Raw genomic sequence first — 13,931 nt, forward strand, 5'->3', positions numbered from 1 at the left:
TTACCGGTGCTTCCTTCCAGACACAGCTAAACCAAATCACATTGAACTTGTGAGACACAGGCGTAGCTAGTGCTGAATAATTTCTCAAAATACATATATGATTTTACTGGTTTTGACTAGTCTAGGGAACTCTACCAGCTCTTTTGCCAACTTTTGTTTGCATACAACGTGTCTAGTTTTACCTGCCTCTTTGTTTTGAGGGAGTGATTCTCCCAGATTTTCTCCCATTATTTTCCCATTTTTTTCTTCTCCACACATCTCAAGGCCCAGCAGTGACGTTCCCTTTAGTCCAGTGCCATCTAGTAAAGTATTTAAATCCTCAAATGAGAATGAAATGGCATTTTCAAGGAGAATCCTCATAGGTATCAAGCAATGTGCTGCCTCTCAGCGCCCAGCTGAACAAAACTGATCTGTTGGTGCCTGTCAATCGCTGCCGTCCCTTCCCACCATGCTGAACATTAACAGAATGGCTCAGGATAGGCTTTGATTGCACACAAACCAGGGGCAGGGCGACTCCTCAGGTATTTATTTCACAGCTTTATGCCCTTACGCTCCAAATCTCATGCAAGCCCCAAAGCTCAGTGGAGAGCACAGGCTTCTAACTTGCAGTAATGGAAACAGTTGATGCTGTAACCTGGGGAGGATTTGAGTTTCCAAACACTGTGCTGCGCTGGCCTGTGAACAGCTCGGCCTTTCCTGCCCTCTCAGAGGAAAACAACTTCTACCCACAGAAATCCAAATGGTAATGCATAAATGAAAACCATGGTCAAAATCTTCATTTCTAAACGCCTCCAGTTTCCTTGAAGCATTGCCGTGACATTTCAGGGCTACCCTATAACTTGACATTTTTCATTTTTGGCTGATGGCCAGCTTGCAAGTAAATAAAAGGCACTTAAATAGTTAACGAGCTTTCATCAAGGTTCCTCTAGCCCCTTCCACTTGAGCAATTCACTTGTGCTCCCCACGTCATCGGAGGGATGCCTTGTCTGACCTGAGCGTGTGGAAAGAGGGTGATGAAAAATAGCCCTAAACTTGGAACGAGCCTGAGGAGTTTAATTTGGAAGACGCAGGCATCTGAAACAATGCAGGCACCTTTACACTACAGGTAAAGCCTCATTTGGCAAGGCTCTGTTTTAAAAAATTAACCATCTTCCTTTCCACTCAGAGCTTGGTATAAAGGAGGAATATGGGATTTCATGGAGATCACAGGTAACCTGGAATGGGAGCTTTAGACCAGAGGATTTGTTCTCATCCGGGTCAGTTCTAAAAACTATTGACTTTAAGAATGCTTGTTGTCTCTGGAAAACTAATGGGCCCGTTGCTGCGTTCCAGTTAAACTGGTACCTTTCCTGGGCAGGATCTTAATTATTTTACCTGGGAAGTTAAATCAGTCAGTGGTGTAATAATACAGCTACCCACAAGGGGTTTTTTTTAAGTATAAAACATGCATGTATCATGAATGCTGAGGCAGAGGCGCAAGCACAGAGGAAAAGTAGGGCATGTGCGAGCTAAGACATCTCGTCCTATTGTGTTATTTTTCAATATTAATGAATAAGTAAACACAAATAGGCTACTTGTTGTTAGGTGAAGAGCAGCTGTCAAAACCAAACCCAGGCAGCTGTTCCTGCTTTGAGATTTCACTGTAAAATGGTTTTTACAACTTGAGTAATTTGAAAGTTTGCTTTATTGGCTAAATGCCTGGCCAAAAGATTTTGGAAAAATTACCAGGAATTCTTTCAGGAAGCAAAAGTGTTGATTGACTTACAGTTGTAAATAAGATTTTGCTAAGGAGTACAATTTCAGAGGGAGATACCATCAACAGATCAGTTCTTTAGCTCCTGCTCGCACCAGTTGTCCATATAAGTAACAGCATATTAATTTTTTGAAGGTGCAAATGCTCACAGAACTGGTAGTTTAAAGCAAACAGGTTAATAAAGAAATGTGATTTTCCCCTCTGTTTTATGTTTTAGGCCAAATGACAGATGGCTATAAATAAACAGTGACAGCAAAGTTTGATGATAATAAAAATAGATATTATGATATTCATGCTGGCAGAATAAAGTACTCAAGTTATGTGGCTCAGCAAGACAGGACCCCGAACTGGTTTACTCCTCGGGACAAGGCAGATAATTTATAGCTCAGCCTAAGTAAGAAAGCCATCAGGGCTTAACAGAGAATAATAACCTTTCTGAAGAGTTTTTAATTGATATTTCAAATTCCTTAAGAGGAAGATAATTCTCTTAAATTCTTAAGGATTGCTCAAATTCTATAGCAAAATGATCATTTTCTGTTACTGCTTAAACACCTTAAGTGCAGTTTCTCAATTGCAACTCATTTCTTTGCAGCTCTATTGCTTTCATCCCTGTTAAAGCCAATAAGACTCTTCTATGAGGATTTATATTAAGGCGATTTGAAGACGCCATTAAGAAGATCAGCACTCTCTGCCTCCCAGGCTGTTACCTGTCAAGAACGGTATACCCCCTCATCCTGCCATTTTGGGCAGTTCTGAAAATGGAGACCAAATATTTGGAAACCCAAGAGAGATCTCTGCTCTGAACCGAGACCCTCGTCTTTCTCAACAGCCTGGGGGGAAGTTCCAGATTTTATACTGACAATTTCAGAGTAATCTTTAGGGAAGAGAAAGTTATGAACTGCTTTGGAGAGTGTTGCGTAGGCCTGGTCTCACATGGGATCATTTAGGGGACAGAATTTGCTCTTTGAAGCTTCTTACTGAACCTAAGACTCCTGACCAAGCGCATCCATCTCCTTAACCCTGTTTGCCACTGCATGGCCCCGAATACAGATATGGCTGGCTGGGAAAGACAGAAAAGCAAGGGTAGCTAGTTGGGAGAGCATCCATGGTGGCTAGAAAGCAATGCTTCAGTGTCACAGGCTTTTTCTCTTGACCTCTTTCTCAACAGGCATCAAAGAGGTAAATAAGGATGCCTGAGAATAGGAAGACCTAGGGAAGTTAATTGATTTTTGCCGTGTCTCACGAATGAGGTCATATCCTTGTGCCTGAAATCCTCTGCTAGGGAACAGCCAACATTGTCAACGTGGGGGGCAACAGCACCCCTGGGGGAGCTGCCAGGAGGGATTTTCTTACAGGTGTAGGTGCTCCAGGCTCATACCCAGAACTCTGCTAAATAAAAACAAGCAACCTGAGGTGTTGTCTTTCCAGATTAAAGTCTTCACCCATCACCATCCTTTCTCTGGAGGTTTTCTAGCCTGCAGGGTTGTTGTCAGTGACGCTGCTTTTTAGTCTACAGTACCAGCAGACAGAACAAAGGTCCATAGGTCCCCTTTTCAGAGGGGAAAAAAAACCCAACCCAAACTTATGTATGTTCCCAGATCAAGGAGGAGCTAGCTGAAGAATGAGATCAACCTAACAGTGAGATAGCCCTAGGAAAGGAAAAAAGGCACTTTGAGGAGGTGACAGAGTTTCAGATTTAAGACTTTGATTGCAGGGAGCCACAGAAACTATGGAGAAAACCCATCTGTCTGTGGGCAGAGTTTTTACTCAGCCAAAGCAAGGCAGAGGATAGTGATACCTCACCGAGCTCAAGTACAAGTGACTAGTCTCATGAGAGGATAGCATCTTGCTGACCTTATTGCCAAGCTGTCAAAGACAGACACAGTACTTACAAGTCTTCTGGTGAGGAAGAAGAGCTGTGGGCAGACTTGGCTACCCAGTGGAAGGAGGCGGTGGGAGGAGATGGTCCCTGAAGGAAATCTGCAGAACCTGGAGTCCCAATCATGAGCTTTGAACAAGCAGCCAAGAACCAAGTGGAAATCTACCACCGAGATCTGGAGGAAGGAGCTGGAGGCAAAAATTTTTGCCAGGGTAAGAGGGAATGGAGTTGGCTAACAAAACCACCACATTGCAGAGATAACTTCAGATAGCTTAATTGGATTGAATCAGCTAATTGGACTGCAACAAATCAACCAAATTTGACACTTAACATCCTCTAAAAAACAAGCTGAGGGCTGAGATAGAGGAAAAGGGCAGGCAGGGAGAAAGCAGCATGAAGGGAGGAAGCTGTAGGATACATCCCCCCTCCTTAGGGCAGAGGCATCCCATTCTGAAAATGAAAAGAAGGAAAGATGAAAGACTTTGCAGGAGGAAGTCTTCACTCACAAAACCATGTAGATAAGGGGAGGGCAGAAGCAGGATGTGCAAGCTTCAGGCAAAATTTGAGCAGATGTTGATCACAGGGATCCCCAAAAGCAAGTCGGGTCCCATAACGGATGTTCACGGTCAGGAATTACCTCTACAGGGTGGTGAAAGAGACTTAAATAAACCCAAACCAGGACACACATCTGACCTTAGTGACTTCCCTCAGGTCTGACTGCCTGTTCATATTGCAAATTACAGCATGCAGAGAAGTCAAGGGACCCAGATGCTGCCTCCAGGGCAGAAGTGGCAGAGCCTGAGCCACAGAGCTAGTGTGCAGCATGAGCCCTGCGCTACATAGGCACAGACTGATCTGATAGACATCTCAGGACCAGCAGGAAAGTTCCTCTGTCTTCACTGACCCTCCGTGATGCAGAGACCACCAAGGAAGCTGTCACCAGTGCCATGTGGGTATGGGAGAGAAGGGATGCAAGAGGGTACTGGCCCTGCGTGGCCAGAGGAGGTATTTTGCAACTTATCTACGTCTCCAGGAAAGACGTATGAAGCCTCTCAGCAAGGAGAGGACAGTTTTTGAAGCAGGAGGGTTTAGGACTTCCACACCACATACCTTTCAGCTTCCAAAGAAATGTCTTTAAAGAGAGTGGTTAGAGCCACAGTTAGACTTTTCTCTTTCCCTCTAGCCTGGACTGGGGGGACTGGGCTTACGTGGGAGGTGTTAAGGCTGATGAGGCACTGTGGGAGTGGACGTACTCCAGCTGGGACAGAGCTCACCTGAGCAGGTTGGGGCCCCAGCCAAGCAGCAGTGCCCTGAAGTGTGTGGGAAGCGCAGCCTCACAGGGGAAGGCAGGTGAGCGCACGTGGGGTGGCTCCTTGAGCGATGGCATCCCCAAGTGAGTTCCTGCTCCTCTTATGAGCCCCGGGAGCTCCTGGGGAAGCTGAATGAGAGCAACCTGAAGGATGGCCAGGTCACGAAGAGGTGCCCTGGGATGGCATTGTCCTTCAGGCATGGGCACTTTTCAAAAAACAGCTAAACAAAGTGATTGCTGTTTACAGAGTAGTGAGCTGACCGGTCAGAGTCACTTCAAAAACAGGCCTTTCTAAAACCAGCTAGCAGTGTGGTTTCTGACATGCTATTTTCAGCATACTGTCAAAACAAATCTCTATCCATAGCTGAACTGACTGACTCTTCTTGTCAGGACAACTACCCTTAGCAGTGTCTGAACGAGTCCTGACACAAGGCTTCAAAAACAAGAGCAATATTTACTGGTTGATTTGCGTTATCTGTAGGAGGGAAGTGGGAAAACTGGATAGCTGTGAAAGTGACCTCTTGAGCTGATCCGTCTTTGCCCTGTGAATGCCAGGGCCGAGTACTTGCACTCAGAGTTGATTGGAGAATCATGAACGTCTAATTCATACCATGTAATAATAAAAAAAAAGTTCAAGCAAGGGCTAAATCCCTCCCGCTTAGGCCAATTGTTAACTGCTAGATGGCGAGCAAAACAGTTCAAGGTTTCAGGCACTGTTCTCTGTGACATCTAGTACCCGCCACGGTCCCAGACAGACCCGAGACTGCAGGTCTGACCAGCCTGGTGTTTCCTCTACTTCTAGATCCTCAAGCTGTTTCAGAACAGGGAGGCCCAACACATTTAGACACACAAAGAAGGCAGCAGGAGTGACTCAGCTACAACTCTCAGGTGCAAGGACATTGGTGCCCATCAAGCAGAGATATGTGTGTGCTGTGAAGGCCTGGGTCTTTCCCGGTTGTGTGCGTGTGTGTGTAAGCGTCCAAATGTTTCTCACTTAAATAGTCAGGCCAAAATTACCCTCTTATAAAACACATCCTGCTGTAAATTAGAATAAGTAGCCATTCATAGGAGGCCTGCAAAACAGGAGGGGTTTTGTATGTGCCATTCTTTAAGGCAGCAGCAGCCCTTTAAAGCCTCTTTTATAAGCTGTGGCAAATGGGCTCCCAGCATGCTCCTTACACTCAGTCAGCATGTAGATGCTGACTGGGGCACTGGAAAAAACATTTTGAGGGTGTGCTGCGAGGCTTGGGAGACAGATAGCAATTGCTAAACTCAAGAGTCCGCTTCAAATCGGTGGCACCTTTCTATCTATGCCTACACAGACCAGGATATCAGGTGTGAACCTTGTGCAGGCACAGCATGCCAGAGACTCAGCTTCTTGGGGACTGATTCTGACATAGATTAGTGCCATAGCCCGTTTTCCTTCAAGCCTGCTGCATAGGTCCGCCTGTCCTTAACAGCAGACTAGCTCTGGTAAATACCATGTTGCTTTGTAATCTCTGTGCCATGACAGTCCCCTTCCATGCTCATGGCCCCAGGCTCTCACTGCCCCTTGCCTTAAGGCTGTGATGCTCCTGTGCTGGCTTTTACCCCCATCCCACCTTCTGGGGCACAGCAGGGCTCAGCAATGCCTCCACAACTTTTTGCCTTCCAGATATTTTGGTATGTCTTCACACTGGCCAGCTTCTGCTCTGCAACAGTACACCTCCCTGCTAGGTTTATAAAATCCACCATTATCACTGCTTCCTGCTCCATGTGTTTTTAATGCTTTAAATTCACAGAGAAAGACACAGACTCCCCTCCAGCAGGTACATGCAGTCATGTTTCAGGCAAGCCATACTCTAACTGATCCAGGTCCCTTTACAGGGCAACTGTTATGACAGAAGTTACTCATTTTCCATTCTCCAAGTCTGTCATGGTAAGTAGACAGGAGCAGAAAATGTCACCTGCCTGTGTGAAATTCATATAGGGTCCGTGCCAAAACACTGAGAGCAGCCAGCTACAGCATCTTAACTACATTTCTCATAGAAATTTAGGCTGAGTTGCTGCAGTGAAATCTGTTACCATCAATACAGAAGCCCTACTAAGTGATTAGTCTGACACAGTGGAGTAACAGCTGCTTTAGACTTGAAAACATCCATAAACCTCTTGAAGAAGCATGACATGTTCCCTTCGCTGCTAGTTCTCTGTTGGCACTGAGGGCTTCTAAAACTCACTTGTATTCTATGTATGGTCCTAAGAAAGCAGGCTTTTCCCTCTCCATAAAGGAAATGGGAGTGCCCAACTTCTCTGAGATCAGTCAATAACCTGTTGCTGGAAAACTCCCGTTTCTCTCTCTGGTAGGAGTGATAATGCCCATAATAACACCAGTCACAGGAAATTAGAAATAGTACTCAGATTTAACCAATTGCATAGTATATGTACCATAAAAATGATCTTACAACAAAACACCTTCCAAAGTATTTGTCAAATGAGTGACAGCATCCATTCCACACAGTTGTCAAAAGAGCTATAGGATCACACATGGTGTCTGAAGCAGAGGGGAACATCTCCTGTCCTGGGAAAGTAAACTGCATCATTGTGTCCAGCAAAAAAACTCTGGTCTTTTAAAAGAAAGCTGGGGCTGGCACAGAGACCATCCCTTGTTCTCAGGTTGTGAGGTGTCTCTGACCAGCATGACCATGTCTAGGGTAGCTAAAGTCAACAGGGATTAGCTTTTGAAGATGGCAGAAAGCAGTACCTGTACGTGTGCAGGTTGGTTCTAGCGCAGAGCAAGCTAAGCACACTCCAGTTATTCTCTGTTAAGGAACTGGAGGCTGCTCTGGATGAAAACCACCTGGTGTAGATTATATCAGATGTAGCTTAGTAAGAAGGGCATAAAACGCTTGACAGCTTTACGCCTCATATTGTTCACCAACACTGGATGCCCAGGGTGTGACAGAAAGCGAGAGTGATAAAAAGAGTAAAACTAACTGATAACTACTACCTGATATTGCTTCCGCACTGCGCAGCTTGTGGCTCTATGAGCAGCTTTATGGACTCATGTTGGTTGTAGTGCAAATTCTGAGCAGGTAGTCGGCAGTGCTACTGCACAACGAGCAGCACCCAGGGTGCCATGACAGACCCTTCTTCCCCGCCGCCAGGCCTCTGGCTTCTCCTCCGGCCGCGCCTGCCTTCACTGAGGTCTCTGACTCACGCTCCAGCGCAGCGGCAGGGAGTGAGCACCAGCGTTTTCCCACTCTCTGGGCACCGCTTTTTTGCCCCTTGCCTTTTTCACCTTAAAAACGTCGTGGAAGAGCGCTGGCTGTCGACCTGCAAGCCTCGGCCCTCTGCAAGCCCCGGCCTCATCCAGGCCGCCATGCAGGCCGCCCCAGGGCTGGCGACCATGTTGGTCTCCAGGCCGTGCCATGAGGTTCGCAGCACGGTTCACCTATCACACTGTAAGGTGAGATGGCACGGCCTTTTCTTAAATGGGAAAGGTTTTGTTTCAGCTTGACAGGGCAGTTCGCTGGCAGCCTCAGTGGGTGGTTTCTTCAGGCTGGCACAGGGCCTGGCCACCCCCGGCTCTCTCCCCAGGGGCTCATGGTTCATCAAGGCCGTGGCCCCTTTGCTATCTTGAAGAGGTTATGGCTCTGCTTTCCCCCAGGCATTCACACAGCCCCGTCATGGCCCTCTAGAATCCCCGCAGGTGCCCGCCGGCTTCCTGCGGGCGCTGGCGGAGGTGGGCCGGTGGAGCACGCAAGGCCTCACGAGGCGGCAGCCGAGGAAGAGGAGGCGAATTCGTCGTGCTCCATTTGCGGTTTTGCTGACAGGCCCAGAGCTGCTGCCCCCTGAGCTTGCGCGGTCCTCTCTAGCCCTGGCTTCCTCAGCTCTCCTTCTCTTAACCATTTATTTTGATCCTGTGCTGTCCTCCTGCCTTTTTTTTTTTTTTTATTTATGTTTTATTTTATTTTATTTTACACCTTTGATGATAACTACTTGGCCATTCTGCTTCATTTCTGTCCCTTCCTCAGGGTGGCAGCTCTGGTCAGATTCCTCCCCAGGGCACCTGCCAGGGTCAGCCAGGACGGCTCCACCTGCAAACGCAGGATGCTTTAGCCCCAGCAGATTCTCTGGGCGGTACAGGTCAGCCAGTCCTCAGTTCCTACACAGAGCTAAAGAGCAGAAAAGTTAATCTTTTCTAGCACAGCTGGATCGGTTGCAAATACCGAAATATAAATTTGAGCATGTTTTAGGGCTGAGAGTTTGGCATTGCCCATGCTGAGTCAAAGCTAAAAACTGCAAACATAAGAAACCAACAAGAATAAGGCAGCATATTAATATGTAACTTTGTTGGTGAGCCATAATCATCTGTGCAGATTTGCATAAAAGCAGAACCACCTCTCTAAATGTCTCCATGATTTCCGTTTAAGGAATGGGGGTTTAGGATTGCCACACTCCAGCCCACGCTGTTCAGCTCAGCAAGGCTAGAACATGCACTTGGCTTTACACACTCAAGTAATTCCAGAGTTCTTAATTTAGTTATCTTTAAAGTCACTTTTGAAGGTTTGATAGACTCAGATTACAGTGCTCAGAAGTCGGATCAAATCCTCTCAAACCAGTCTGGCATTGCCACAACTGGAGAAGAGTTAAATCAGGCCTGTTCCGTAACGTCTTTATCAGGTGCAGGGAACAACCAAGAAGTTTCACTTGCTTGCTTTTGCACCAAGGGTTTGTTTTATGCTTGTACAAAATATGCTTGGGTTTTGCTATAAATGTGAATACACAGGAGGTGCGTGTCCTTATATTGGACTCACCTTTGTTCTTGGCTTCACGTTCACATTTTGTCCCTTTATTTTACATTACGGCACATCTGCATTGCGCATTTAGCCAGAGATTCAAGAGCAAACACTCTCCTGTCTCATGAAAACTTTTTTCTCCTGCTTTAATGTGTTTTGTCTTTCTATTTCCTTGCTACTTGTGCTAAGAACACAATGCCCTTGGAAAAATCTTGTTTCGCTGCATATACCACACCCTTTATGTCTGTGCTAACTCTAGAGACAGGCAAAGCACAATGCGAAGGTGTTCAGACGGCTTAGGCCCCTGCCAGCTGTTTGTGCATTTCATACATTTTTAATTGTACACACTTCTGTTTGTCCCCAGTTTAACACTTTCATGAAGAAAGCCTGGTATTCACTTGATTTGCAGCCATCCACTTCTTCGCAAGCAAAATCCTGTTTCATAACAGCCTTTCTGTAACTTGGGTGCTGGTTATACCACAGAACAATGTTTTAATAAATGTTATTTACATTTTTCAGGGTAGCTAGAGGGGGTTTGGTTTTAATTAGCTGAGTAAGAGAGCCATGAATGATTATACAGACACAAACAGAGCTGCTACCATCATCACCCAGCTGCTTACCCATGGCTCCTGTGCCAACATAACTATAACAAGGGAAAAATAGTACAGGCCCTTGCAGGCAAATATTTTTTGAAAGAGGGGGAGGGGAAATCGATTAAGATGTTACAGGGTGTATTGTGCCTGGAGTCCTCAATAGTTTTTCCTTACCTGATTAATTGCCTAAGCCAGAGGCAGAAAGTCTCTTTTAGAATTGGGAGGAGCGACGGGAGTGTGAGCCCTCCTGCCATCCTCCCCCAAGCAATACTTTGGCAGGGGGGAGTCTGGAAGGTTCTTGTATGGCAACACTGCCTGCTGCGAACTATTTCAATGAACTACGGGCTCTTTCCTTCCCCATCTTGCTGCTGCTTCCTTCTCCTTCCCTTCCTAACGCTTATTCTCAGCACAAAAGTAAAAGTCACTCAGAATCCATCTGCATATGAAACCTGAAAAGAGCAAGGTCGAAGGGACGGAGGGGCATCCCAGGAAGCTCTTTGAGGAGGGACCTTGCTCCGTAGCTCAGCCTAGGACAGCACCAGGAACGTGGCCAGCTTGGACAGCAATAGAACCAGACACGGCATTAGGCATGCAGCGCCTGGGAAAACTTGCTAGTAGCCCTGCATCATTTTTTGGATGAAAACTTCCCAACACTTTGGACACTTGCAGGAGCTGGTCCCATTGCAAACAGATTTAACTTCCAAAGCCAAAGGAAAGCTACAGGCCAAGTGCAACTAAGAGACTGATGCATGCAGGCTCTAGCTGGCAAAGTGCTTCTGGTAACTACAGCCTAGAGTGGCTGTGGAGGGGAGAAAAGGGGCATACCTATACTGTTGCCTTGTACTGCTAGGTCCTGCTCTACCACGGAGAATGGGGTCTCAGATTTGCCCACAAACATAATCTGTGATACTGGGCTGGGTGGGATCTATCCAGGACATCCTGCATTCAGTGATAAGGCAAACCGTGCTGTTCACAACTCTACCCAGAGTCAACACTGGCAGTCTTCACGGTCAATCTCCTGCTTGTCAGATGCTGTGTATTGCCACTACTCTCTTCCAGGCTATCTTCACCAAAGAGAGGAACACAAAGCTTTTGAATATCTTCACTAGCACAAGCCTGGCCCTTCACAGAGATAAGCATTTGTACTTAAAATGCTGAGATCACCTAAAAGCAAACTCTCATGTGTAAGAGCAGGACTGGCTTAATAAACATCGTGTGTTGAAAGTAGCAACAATAGTCACTTTATTATTTTCCCAAAAGAGAGTTGCTTCTCTTCTGTGCACAGACTACGAGGTTAGCAGACTACAGTGCTCATGAATGCCTGTCTAAACTCATCGGTTTTAGGAGCTTCCACTGACTTCAGCAAGCCATGTTGGATCAACTTGTATTTGCACTTCCTAGGACGCACATTTGAATTGAAGATCAGCTAGTTCATTCCTCACTTCTCAGCACTGTGCCAGTTAAACACAAATGACTAAGCCCAGAACAGCTATCCTATTTCTCACTGATCACAGCTACCCACACTACCCCTGTCTAGCACAAATTCCTGCTGACATCTGAAATTCTCTTCTAACAAAGTCCATGCAGAGGATGAATTAAATAGCTTCTCTGCTCTGCAAGTTTTTCCTAGTTCTCCTGTGTTCCTCTTACCATGAATGGAAACCTTTTCCACAGCCTTAAGAACATGAAAGCTGGGTAGAGCCATGGGGTGATGTTTCCACTTAGGTTCCCTGAGCACAGTTTTTCTGAAAGCCATTTTAGGGGGGCGAGGGGGGATGTCCTGTGCACCACACCCACTTTCAGCCAGCTTCATGCTATTTATACAGTCAGGAACCACAGACCATCTGCAAGAGGTTTAGACCTCAGGCAAGCCAAAAGCCACACTAATTCCAAGCTGGTGGGTTCATATTACATGGTCCGATTTAGAGCACATCCTATTTATCTCATGGGGTAATGACAGTTCAAAAGCTGCACGTGTGCAAGCAGGTAAACTTAATTCAGGTGAGAGCATTGAGCAGAAGAAATAGGCTAAGGAGACTTAATAGAAGAGTTCACAGCTATCTCAAGTACAGGAGTAGAGTCTTTGGGCTGACTTCCCAGTTCATTTGAAATTAATTCCATGCCTTTTTAAAAACAAACAAACCAACCACCACCACCACCACCAAAGATGATTCTCAGTTGTACTGACCATTTCTGACTACTACTGGAAATCTCTTGCTAGCACCTCATATGTCTTCCACCATGCATTTTCTGGTATGGGTAATGATCTATTTGGGCTTGCAATGAGCAGGGACAGGTTGTGGAGCAGATAGTGGACAAGATTAGCTTGATGTTAATGGATGGCTGTACCTCCTAGGAGAGCTTTGGACTCCAGATGAAAAGCCAGGGAGACTTGCTCTTGCAAAGTGTCCGTTTTCTCTTCCTCCCTTTTGGTAGGGAATTGGTTGCCATCCTCACACAACAGCAAAGCAAATATTTATATGCATTTCTGTAGTGCTTAATCACATTGCAGATAGTAGCTATAATCACTGTATCGTAGTTAAGTATGAAGAAAGCCTGCTCTTCTGTCCTAACGATTCCAAAACTCTCTAACCATACGCGGCTAGACAGACTTGCACATGCCCACACCACCACAAATCAACAGGTTTTACCAATGCCTTTAAACTGGAATTAACCACAGATGAGACCTCAGGGTACTTCTGTCACAGCAGCATTGAAAAGCTGCTCTCAGCCACACACCGATGGATGCTGGATGAGCAGTCGCTAACCCCAAGGCTGAACAGCCTACATCGGCAAGGCAGAGACTGGCTGAAGCGAAGTCCTGCCACTCTGTGCTTCAGCTCCCTAGCTGCAAAATGGGATACGCTGTAAGCAAATTGCTTAAAGGTCTCGGTGGAAGTCAGGGAGACCTAGAAATTGAAGCCACATTTTCTGGTCTCTATCCTGTGCCTTTGTAAGACAAATAAGGGATTTCTTTTCATATCTAAATTATTAATGTATTGTAAAAAATACAACTACCTCAGTCCATCACCCTTAGATTTCACTCTTGTAAACGGTTTATTTTTTGATGTGTAAAGAACATACTAATGTATCACTTGGATGCCTTTGAAGAAATGAACTCAGTATGGGAAGACAGTGCTGGGGGGGGATATTCATACTGACTAATGCTAGCTTAGCCTCTGCAAGCTGCAGCTGCTGGACTTCTCTAGGCATAATTAAAAGCAGCCAAGTGAGGGTTCTCCTCACAAGGCCTACTGAAGGAGCCCATCTCTTCCCTCTGGCTGCAGAGGCAGGGTAAGGAAAATGGCTTCCCTAGGCTAACACCAGCCTTTGTGAAAACCTCTTGTTGAAAGCAGGAGAACGCAAGGATTGCAGAGCACCAAACCCAGCATCTGGCTGCTATTGAGGGAGGAGTTTAATTTTACTTTAGTTTAGGCTTGTATCAGCTGGCTGTGGGAGCGGGAGAGAATCTGGCACCGAATGTGCTGTGCAAAGATTGGGATGTCTCTTGCATTCCCCCTACCTGCCTCTCGCTGGGAGAATAGATGCCCTGTGATAAGCGTTTGAGCTCCTTGGGAACCAGATCTGCTGCACAGTCCTGCCAAATGCACTTTGCAAA

Source organism: Platalea leucorodia (genome assembly GCF_965183815.1).
Source record: "Platalea leucorodia genome assembly, chromosome: 4".
In the NCBI taxonomy this organism is placed as follows: Eukaryota; Metazoa; Chordata; class Aves; order Pelecaniformes; family Threskiornithidae; genus Platalea; species Platalea leucorodia.